Source organism: Tupaia chinensis, unplaced genomic scaffold, assembly GCF_000334495.1.
Source record: "Tupaia chinensis unplaced genomic scaffold, TupChi_1.0 Scaffold144982_1, whole genome shotgun sequence".
Classification (NCBI taxonomy): domain Eukaryota; kingdom Metazoa; phylum Chordata; class Mammalia; order Scandentia; family Tupaiidae; genus Tupaia; species Tupaia belangeri.
In genome coordinates, this window is record NW_006204841.1 from 2,313,960 (window position 1) to 2,326,087 (window position 12,128).

Genomic DNA, 12,128 nt, shown 5'->3' on the forward strand with positions numbered 1-12,128 from the left:
GGATGGCCACACTGCAATCCCTACTCCTCCATTCTCCTTTTGGGATCTTGGGCACGCACGCACACGCGCCCAGTGTGAATTTAGGCCACCAGGTCCGGGACTTGAACCGCGGTCCACTACATGGGAGTTCAACAACCTAGCCATTACGCTAACTGCTGGTCCCAGTTATCTTCATCTTAAAAAAAAATTTCATAGTTGGTGGTGACTGAACACTATCCCTTTGGAAACTGAAGGGCAGAGGCTTGATTTAATTCATTATTTAATTCAACATTTTTTTTTGGGCTTATTATACTTGCAAGATCGCTCTCCTTACTGGTTTAGTCCTATCGTATTTACATTTCCTATGCTCCAGAAGCAGTTGCTCTAATGTATTTAACGGACAGTCTTCTGTTCGTTCTTGTAGGTTATATATTTTCGTTTTATTTTCATATATTTTTAAAACTGTGTTTTCAAAGTTTATTGACTTACTTCATGGTAGAGAGCACATCATGCACAAGGGGATGAGGGAGAGGACCTGCAGCTGGCTGCGTGGCTTCCAGCGCTGCAGTTCACTTTGCTCCGCACCACCAGGCTGAGCTGCCTGTATCTTAAATTATGTAAATAGTGTACTGCGCATTGGACTCATTCTTTTCATGTCTCTTTCTCTCTGTAGGATGTTTTTCAGGTCCTGCCAAATTGTTCTGTGTGTTTAGGTCCCTCATCTTTAACTGCTGCATAGTACTCACAGGTGGGCATCACCCCAAGGCTTTTCAGAGTTCTCACTAAAGAACTTCTAAAGGCTGGAAAGAAAAACAGCCATACTTTGAAAACTTCCTTAAGTTTATATCCTCATTGCCTCTCAAACGGAAGCCCAGAGCTCCAGGCTCAAAATCCATATTTCTTTGAAGTAATTTGATTTGTCACTTAAAAAGAAAGCATGTGGATTTTGCATTCTATTTCCTAATATAGTCATGGTTATTTACATAAAAATAACATTTCAGATTACTGTTAAATTGTTTAACTTTTATTTTCACTAAATCCATGAAATTGACCCTCTAGAAGTTGTATCATTTTTCCCACTCTTGAGTGTCCATACTCCCTGCACACTGCGATGCACCCCAAGTGTGGGAGGCATGGCCTTAATCTAAAATAAGAAATTTCTTTTTTTTTTTTAATAAAGATTTTTGCTATAGGACACATGCATCCGCCAGAGAGACAGAGAGACAGAAAGGGGGAAATCACCCCCAAGGGGAGCTGGACATGCCAGAATTACTTCTCCTCTTGGGATCTTGGGCACACTTGAACACGTGCTCAGTGTGAGTTTTAAGCAGCCAGATCGGGATTTGAACCACAATTGATTACATGGGAGTCCAGCGACATAACCATTACACCATCTGCTGGTCCCTAAAATAAGCAATTTCTAAAAGTTGAATTTCAGGCAAAATTTTGCTTGAGGAACAGTAATACTTAAATCCGTTCTTATTGAAAATGGCAGCCTTGGCAAATATGCTTAGCACTGATACTTGAAGCCTGAGGTAAACTGCTGAAGTTATTGGCTTCTGATCCAAATCAATCATAATAATGCAGGACAATAAATGTGTTTTTTTTCTTTTTTTGGGGGGGAGAGGTTTTTGCTATAGGGCGCGTGCGCTCGCCAGACAGACAGAGACACAGAGACAGAAAGCGAGAAATCACCCCCCAGGGGGGATGGCCACGCCGCAATCCCTTCTCCTCCATTCTCTTCTCGGGATCTTGGGCACGCACGCACACGCGCCCGGCGTGAGTTTTAAGCCACCGGGTCCGGGACGCGAACCGCAGTTGACTACGTGGGAATCCAGCGACATAGCCATTATGCTAACTGCTGGTTTCCAATAAATGTGTTTTTAAAGAAATACTTTTATCTTTTTTATTTTATTTTATTTTATTTTAATTGCTAGAGGTACACATGTGTGATACAGAAAAAGCAACCCCCGAGGGGTGATACCATGTCACATCCCTTTTCCTCCATTTCCCCACCTTGTCAGGATTTGGGGCATGCATGCACACACACCTGGTGCACTTTTCAAGCTGCCAGGATTGAGAGTTGAACTGCGGTCAGCATGTTGGATCCCTGTCTCTTAACTGCAGCACTGCATGCTGGCGGTAAAGGAACACCGTTTGAAAGAGCCAAATCTTGGAGAGATTTACTATGAGGTGCTGTTGCATGGCACCGTGAGGTGTCTCACTGAGGTTCAGTGAATCGCCTCTAAACGTTATATAAACATATACTCTAAGTCATAATAACATCAGACCCCACTCCTTCCATGCAGATGGCTTCTGGCAACTATTCCCTGGGCAGCCAGACATCCTAGAGCCACCACTGAATTTCCGCTTTCATACCTTCTTGGTTTTTTTTTTTTTTTTTTTTTTTTTTTTTGGAGAGGTTTTTGCTATAGGGCACATGCGCTCCCCAGACAGAGAGAGACATAGAGACAGAAAGCGAGAAATCACCCCCCAGGGGGTATGGCCACGCTGCAATCCCTTCTCCTCCATTCTCCTCTTGGGATCTTGGGCACACACGCACACGCGCCCAGCGTGAGTTTTAAGCCACTGGGTCCGGGACGCGAACCACGGTTGACTACGTGGGAGTCCAGTGACATAGCCATTACGCTAACTGCTGGTTCCCCCTTCTTGGTATTTTAAGGCTTCTCTTTCTTTCGTTATTCATTCTCTGTAATTCAGGCCAAGGCTTATCTATTCTATTCTATGTTCGTGGATTTCATTTATCATTATGTTTCTCTGAACTTCCTTGTCATTTGCAGTCCTCTTAATTTAGCTCTCTTTATTCTTATTTTGTGTGTTTACCTTCATTTTAAGCATCTTATGGGAAAAGATTATATTTTATATACCTCGCAGGTCTCCCTTAGCACCTAGCACAGAAGTGGATATATGGTAGATTGCAACAAATACTTACCATTTGATTAAACTGTTATAGTTTAGACTTTTGGCTGAATTTTAATTGTTATTTTAAGCTGTATGGCTCGCCACTCCAAGTGTGGCTTACAGAACAGAAAGCAGGTGCATCACTCCTGAGCTTGATAGGAATGCAGAGTCTGGGTTCTATCCCAGGCTAGCCTGAGTTAGAATCTGCGTCTTAACAAGAGCTTGTGGGGGAGTCACACAGACATTAAAGTCTAGACATACCTAGCGTTCTTCCAGGCCCTCTGTGTCAGTAGGTTAACAAATTCTACAAATACTCCAATGTTAGTATTGTTAATGTTATCTAAAACTTGAAGAGTTTGAAACAACTGGATGTAAGTTTAGTATATCTTTTAAAAATCTAATTTCTAGACTACACTCTTAGGCCAAATTTGACCTACTTCCTGGATTAGATGGCTTTGGAGCTAAGAATGATATTTACAAATTTAAATAATTGAAAAAAGTAGAAAGAAGACTATTTCATGACACATATACTCTATATATGAATCCAAAGTCTCGTGTCCATAAATAAGGTTTTATTGGACTGTATTTATTTACATAATATTTATGGTTATTTTCGCTCTGCAGCAGCTGAGCTGAGTAGTTGCAACAGAGACCTGACAGCCTGCAAAGCTGAAACTATTTCTTATTTGGCCCTTTACAGAAAAAGTTTACTGGCCACTAATCTAGATTCATGATCCTTGTTTAGGTAGACTAGTTAAAATGCAAAAGCAGTCATAAACTTTATCCATTGGTTGGCTTTATTATTCTATGCATATATATAATCTAGGGAGAGGTACACAGCTACCTTAGAAAAGTACAGGCTGTGAAATAATTATTTTGAAATGCAGGAAGGCTTATTATTTTACACGAGAACTTGTTTAGATAGACTAGTTAAAATGCAAAAAGCAGTCACGAACTTTATACATTGGTTGACTTTATTATTCTATGCATATATATAATCTAGGGAGAGGTACACAGCTACCTTAGAAAAGTACAGGCTGTGAAATAATTATTTTGAAATGCAGGAAGGCTTATTATTTTACACGAGAATAGCTTTCTTTTCTAACCAGTTACAGGAAGTAAAAAAAAAAAAAATGAAAGTGCTTGAAAATAATATCCAGTATGTCATTGTCATTTGGAACTCAATAAGCTATTATAGTTTTGTCAGGTCCAATCTCTAAGGAGGTGAATGAAAATATATATCTTGGGCAATCTGACCCCATCAACATCATACATTGTGGTTACCCTGACATCCGAAAAAGAGGAATTCTGTTCTGTCAACTTGGAGACTCAGAGTTGCTGGTAAAGGTCACTCACTCCTTTACCCTTAGCTACTGGATATCAGATTGAAATGAAATTGAGGCTGTCTGGGGAAGGTGTTCTACATCTTCTGTCAAATTAGCCTAATCCTCATTATGTTGGCTGCTAATTCAGCATGTTCAAAGGGCTCCTGACACTAGGAGAAATGTCACCCAATGACTTGAAAGGACTTAAAGGATATGAGACTTCTTGGTGTGAGTCAATTCCTCCCTGATGCTTCCTGGGGCTTAGAGGTGTGTTTACCATCCTCAGCTACTTGAGGATCACTGTACATCTTCCAATTAGGACACAGAATGGCAGCTACGTTGGTAGACTGAATAAAACATAAGGTGGGCGAAAACGAAAGGCTGCCTAAAACACTCATTTTCTTACTTCCTTCGCATGCAAGATTTGTTAGACCAAGTAAGTGATAGCTGAAAATAAATGTAATATAAAAGGTGATATAGTATCAGGGTTGACACCCTCAAAGTTAACAGAATCTCAGTAGAAAAATCCAAATGCTGAGTTTTAAGCTCCAGTTTGAAAACATACGTTTTGAAAAGTGTATTGTGTAGTCAACAGCTTGCTAGATGACAATCAGAAACGCATGGGTTATGCTCTTCTCACTAAAATACTTAGCAAACCACTCCATTTCTTGATCATTCCAATTCTTTGCTGTGTAAAATAGACCACGAATACTTGGCTTCTTCCTAAACAAAATTTCAGTGTTGGTAAACAACCATAACAGTGTTTGGGTTACATTAAATAAAGGGCCAGAAATGCAGTTAGTTCTATAAACAAAAGCACAAAACATTTAATATGGAAGCCCTCAACTACTTCACTTTTGTTCTGCTCATTTTTTTTGTTTCGTTTTTGGTTAAGTTTGTTTTATTTCTTACGTAAGTGAGAGAGACAGAGAGAGAAAGAGAGAGAGAGAGGGAGAGAGAGGAAGAGCTCCCCAGCACAACCCCCAGCCTTGGATCATGGGCAACCCTGTGCCTGGTGTATCAGGGGATCTCTGACCTTGAACCTGCAGTCTCCCCTTATGGGTCAGCCTCTCAGAGCATCATGTTTTACAGCTGTGCCCATCTGTCCATCTTCTGCTCACGTTCTATGAAGAATTAAAGAAAGAGAGCATTGTCAGTGGGTGTAATATCAAGTTTGAAGCACACTGGAAAATGGAATCCACGTTTCTCTAGACTTTTTCAACCTGGGGCTGCAGATGGGACCGTCATAATAACAATAATAGCTGGAATGTTATTATTTCTTGTTCCAAACTTCAAAATTGATGCTCTAGGCAAAATCCTGTCTGGTGCCACCGTCCTTTCTCAGCCCTATTGCTTTTCTTCCTGACCCCAAGGTCTCAGGACACGCTGCCACTGCTGAGTCATGACACTCACAGCCCTCGAAGAGTCCAAATTGAGCAGGTCCTTGGTGAATTTGAAAAAAATGTCTCTCTCCTCTTTGTTAGGCTGTTCTGAAGGTTCCAATGTGGTGCTTTTGTGCATTAATATTTTCTAATGTGAGAAAACCCTTGCAGTTTTTACTTACAGGTTTTCACTAAACTAGACATGTTCCTGGGTCCAGTGTATAAGCAGGAAGGACTGACTGCTGCAGTAATGCATTTTCTATCAACACTCACATCCCTGGCTTTGCTACCAGGCCAGTTCTCTCTCTCTCTCTCTCTCTCTCTTTTTTTTTTTTTTTTTTGAGAGGTTTTTGCTATAGAGCGTGTGTGCTCTCCAGAAAGACAGAGAGAGACAGAGAGATAGAAAGCGAGAAATCACCCCCCCCCCGGGGGAAAATGACCAGACCGCAGTCCCTTCTCTTCCATTCTCCTCTCAGGATCTTGGGCACACACGCACACGCGCCCGTGCCCAGCATGAGTTTAAGCCACCGGGTCTGGGACTCAAACCGCAGCTGACTACATGGGAGTCCAGTGACATAGCCATTACGCCAACTGCTGATCCCTCTTTATCTCCTTGGAATAAATGACCCTCCACAGGTTTCTTCAGCCCCCGTGCAATTGACTTGACACCCCCTCCTTTACCAAGTCATAATGCCTGTCCATCTCCAGACTCAGCAGTGAGACTAGCAGCTCCCGTACAAACCTACCTCTGCTGGGCCACTCGTCCGGCCCGGTAGACATGCCCAGATATACCTACCCTCCTGTAAAGGAAGCGACTTCGGCTGAAGCCAGATGATTGGGTGGGACACAGAGTCCTCCCTTTCTTCACATTGGCACTTTCCCAGATGGATAGCAGATCATCTTTCCTCCTCTCCCCGTGGAACCAGGGAAGATAATATTTGATCTAAGATGTTACGTGAAATAATAAACAAAGCTGAGGCAGACAGTAGATAGTTCTACTTGAAATGAAGGTGGGTAGGGGGTCTATGACTCACTGAGCACTGACTGTGTGTGCCAGGAACTATGCTATGTGTTAGCTGATTCAATTCTCACAGAAGTCTACTTTGGTTTTACAGTTTACATTACTGAGCCCAAACAAACAGACGGAAACAAAACAAAACAAAACAAAACTGGTAAGGTTTTTAACAAAGTGGTTTCAAACCTTGGTCCATCAGACTGTAAAGTTCATTAACAGTTTTTTCACTTAATTATACTGAAAATATGTGTATGTCTTTCCTGTGCATTTTGAAAGCTCCACTCGATTCTCTTTATAATTGGATTTCTGTTACACATTTTTCCTCAACGCATTATTCTAAACTACAGACTCTTCCCTGTTTGTAACTAGAAACTTTTCACAATAATGTTCTCTTTTTTTTTTCCAGAAGAGCCATTCCAATATATCAGCACAATAGAGAAGAAGCCGATATTAAAACAAACAAGTCTAAACAATAGTATCGTGCTCAACACCTTGGAGCTGACAAAGATTCGCTACTCGTATTACTGGAGGCATAGGCCTGGACGCTGGCCATCCCCATTAGTGGAAGATGCTTCGGTCCAGTGATAAATTGGTTCCAGTTGTTCTGTAGCCTCCAGGAACCCACCAGGTGCAGCCAGGAGACCACCAACCCCTTTATCAAACTGAGACGTCAGAGCAACGTTAATGCCAAAAGAGAACAACAGGGTGTACAATTTGGTTCATTGTGCTTCGAGTGTGTGGACCAGTTGGATTGTGTCATAAATACGCTTCAGACAGCACTGTGCCTGGAACTTCAATTATCAAGACAATGGGTCTATCTCTGGCAAACTGCTTTGTATATTCCAGTATTGTTTCAGATGTTGTAATGAAGAAAATAAGTAATTAGCGGCTTTTTGTGTTGAGTCCTTTAGCTGCAATGTGGCTGGTGTATTTGAAACTTAATTGTTTCAGTGTTAATAATGCATGTTTTTGGTAAATAATACTTTATCAACTAGGGAGACGCTTATTGATAGAATGAGTGAGTATTTGCAGTGTTTTTTTTTTGTGTAACTATGAATATTTTCTCTTTTTTTTAGAGTTTTTTTTGCTATAGGGTGTGTGTGCTTGCCAGAGAGACAGAGAGAGACAGAGAGACAGAAAACGAGAAACCCCCCCCGGGTGGGTTAGCCACTCCGCAATCCCTTCTCCTCCATTCTCCTCTCGGGATCTTGGGCATGCATGCGCACGCTTCTGGCGTGAGTTTAAGCCACCGGGTCTGGGACTCAAACTGTGGTTGACTACGTGGGAGTCCAGTGACTTAGCCATTATGCCAACTGCTGGTGTTATTATGAATATTTTCTAATTCATGTGTATGGAAATAATTGGCAAGATATTAAATATTAGGGTCTTTTCATTCTATTAGGGTCAAATGCATGAAATCAGTTTAGGGTAAGAAAATTGAAGGATTTCATTATAGTATAAAAATTGAGTTTGGGCTGGCCCTGTAGTACTTAAAGGAGCTGGATTCCATGTGGCCAATTGCAGTTCAAATCCCAGCCCTGGCAATATGAATAATATGCTGGGCACATGTGCACACGTGGCCAAAATCCCTAGAGGAAAATGGAGAAGGGGTTGCAGCTGGATCACACCCCTGGAAAATGATTTCTCACTTTCTCCCTGTTTCTAACAAAATCATGCACCCTATCACAAACTTAAAAAGAAACAAATAAAATATACAAATACTTATTTTAATGAAAGAGTTTTTATCTGCTCTGGTTAAGTCTAAATAGTTAAGCAATCAGATAAGTAAGGTATATGCTATTATATTACAATGTATTTATTACATGAATAAATATGGTTAATGTATATGACAAGAGTTTGTTTTATTCCTTTAATGTAGAGTGCAAAGAGGTTTCATAATTCTTTGATGTCAGATATAGAAAGTATTGGTAATTATTTGACAGTCTCTTCTGCTAATGGAATGCAACTTTACATTGTTTTATTGGTGGAAAATTCACATCAAATTAGAATTTTCTAACAGTTCATTTCACGCAGAAGAATTTTATTGTGCTCCTCCGAAATGACAAAATGTTTGCAAGTTCTCCATGGGAAGTACTACTGAAGTATGCTGCATATAAACTATCTAAACTATGGGATTTGTGAGTCTGGAGTCTGCAGTTAACTTTATACATGAAAATGATTAACAAGGCATGCACAGTCTCACAGGTACAGATAAACCACCGCCATGTCATCAGGCAACGATGCATGTACTATTTTATTAAAGAAGAAAAGATCCTTTATGTCTGGCATTTATGCTCTTACATTTGTAACATCATTCAATTATGAATACTGCACTTTTATTACTGGTGTTTTTTAAAGTTTTACCATTTATTTCCTCAGTGAGTAGGAGAGACAGAGCAAGACAGAGCGAGAGATACATAAAGAGAGAGACGAGAGACAGCACTCCTCATAGGGTCTTAACAGCAGGATCCTCCCCCAGCCTTGGCCAGCCCTGGATCACAGACGCTGTGTGTCTTGTGCACTCCGTGAGGCCTCCGAGTGTCAACCAGTGCCTTACCACATGGGTTAGTGCTGCCGAGTGCTGGGCTTTACCCCATGCCTCTGTCCAGCCCCTGCTTGTAATGTTTTTTGATGTACGGTGGAGAAGCATTACATTTTTTTCATTGCTCAATAGCAATATATTTCAATTTCATTTCATTTTTAAACACGAGTACATTTTTTTCATTGCTCAATAACAATGTATTTCAATTTCATTTCATTTTTAAACACGAGTATTAGGGTCCCTTAGAGAACATATACTCAGGGGTTACAAAGTCAGGTGAATTTAGGGCCAGGCAGGTAAGCTAATTAGGTGAAGGCATTGAGCTCTGCAGAAACTGGAAGTGGTGATACCCAGTTGACAGAGACCTGGAGAAAGTGTGTCTCCTGGAAGGCACTGAAGTCTAAAATAGCGGTTTTACAGAGCAAAACTTATTGTAGCTAAGAGATATTTACCTGAAGAGGCTGGTTTGCACCTTGTAGAGGTCCTAGGTTTTGCCATGTGGCTGGCCAGGGGCAGAGCGGAGGCCTCCACATGTTTCTTCACTCCTCTGGTTTTCGCTTAAATATTTACATCCACTACTCACTCTGGACAAAGCTTAGGGTGGGGCAAGAGGTATTCTACGTTCAATCCGACAGAAGTGGCCCCTGTTCTCAGAGAACTTTGACCCTTCACTCAGCTGGTTCATGATTAATTCCAGTAATCTAGTTTTTGATAAGTTTGGGAATAAATTCCAATTGTTTTTGTGTGGCTCCATTCATAGACTAGGGATTTATAAGCTGGACATTTTAGTAATCTGTATCTACTTAAAGAATACCCCAAATATGTATGTGCTAACTTTACGCCCCCTAGAAGAGAAGGAACACAATAATAATGGCTATGTCTGCAGATTTATCTTTAAGTTGACAAATTAGCTATTAGCAATGGAGAGACAAAAGAAGGAAATACGTGTTCTCAATTCAGACACACTCACACATGAAAGATAAAATGCTCCTAATAAAAGTAATTTTAAAAGATTGCTCAATCTTTTCTTGTAGTACTTCTCTCTTAGAATTCGGATAATCAGACTTGTAAAATAAAACTTTTGTTGAGCAGATCACGTGGATTAAATTGACTTTGACCTCTAACACAGAGACCAATCATAGGAGCTGGAAGCTAAAATGCTTCAGGAACAGACATTAAACAAAAATGTGTGAGTGGTCTCGTGGAACTATGGAGTGTCAAAATTTCTTAAAGCTATCAGAGACTAGCAGGTGGCATGGTGGTTAAAATGCTGGACTCCTGCATGGCTGACTGTGGTCTGAGTCCTGGACCTGGCAGCTTGCTTTCTCTCTTTCTGTCTCTCTTTCTCTGTTTCTCTCTAGTGAGTGCTCATACCCTAGAACAAAATTAAAAAATGATAATAAACAAAATTAAATAAACAGTTTTTTTTTAAATAGTGTTTTTAATGATTACATTGCTGGACTCCCACACAGTCAACTGTGGTTTGAGTGCTGGACCGCTAAAATCTCACACTGAGTGCAGTGCACGTGCATGCATGCCCGAAATCCCAAAAGGAGAATGGAGGAGAAGGGATTTCAGTGTGATCATCGCCCCTGGGTGTTTGTGTGTGTGTGTGTGTGTGTGTGTGTGTGTGTGTGATTTCTCACATTCTGTCTCTCTGTCTCTACAGTGAGTGCATGCATCCTATAGCAGAAATCTCTCCAAAAAACAAACAAAAAAAGATATCACTGAAATTCCTTTTCTTCCTTCCTTCCTTCTTCTTTTCCTCTCTTCCTTGATTTATTTTTATTTTTAAATCAAAATACGTAGAAGAAAGTATCTTGAATGTTCATATCACAAAAAAATGATAAATATTTGAGGTGATGGATATATTACTTACTCTAATTTGTTTTACTTAATTTGCTAGAGGGAGAAAGTGCCTCTCCTGAGGAATGGTCATACTGTAATCCTTTATCCTCCATTTCTCCCTCCTTTGGGATTTTCGGAATGCATGCACACTTACCTGAGGTGTTTTTCAAGTCTCCTGATCTGGTACTCTAATTGCTCGGTTGGCCCTGTGAAATCCATCTCCCTTAACCACCAGCCCATGTGATGTCCTCACTCCTCTAATTTGATGCTTACACATTACTTACATGTATTGAAACATCATATTACCCTCCTCCCCATTTTTGTAATATGTTTTCCTCTGGCTAAAACAAAGTACTTTGATCTGAGACTGTTTATACTTTGTTAAGCCTCATTCATTCCATTCTCTCTCCATTGCCCTTTTTCTGTTGTTGTTCAGAGATTTTTGCTATGTAGGATGTATGCACTTGCCAGAGAAATAGAAAGGGTTAACACTGGCGTTAGCGATAGCGTTTGCGTTAGCAATAGCGTTTTGCGTTAGCGATAGCGTTAACGATAGCGTCAGCAATAGCGATAGCATTAACGTTAGCGTTAGCGATAGCGTTTGCGTTGGGGATAGCGATAGCGTCTGCATCTGCGTCAGCGTCAGTGTCAGCGATAGCGTTAGCGTTAGTGTTAGCTTTTGCGTGTTTTAAGCCACCTGGTCTAGGACTGGTGGTTGACCATGTGGGAGTCCACCAACATAACGGTTACACCATCTACTGGTCCTTCCATTGCCTTTTAAACAGACCAGACTGGTCCTTCCATGGCCTTTTAAACAGACCAATATCTTCTGGTTTTGCAATGAAAACTATTAGTTAAAGCATCACTTTTACTTTAGAGCTGTCTAGAGCTGCAGTATTAGACACCAAATCTGTAACAAGCTTGACCAGAAGAGGGTTTTCTTCCTATTGGGAACCAGATTCACTTATTTAATGAAAGTATACTTTACACTTTCAGTTCCCCATACAAAGGGAAATAAAAACTAATCTGTTGTATTTTAAAAGTTAAAATTAGGCCTTTTGGCCGGAACCGCCGTCTTCCATTAATTAAGCAAATTGACGAACACAAAGGGAAAG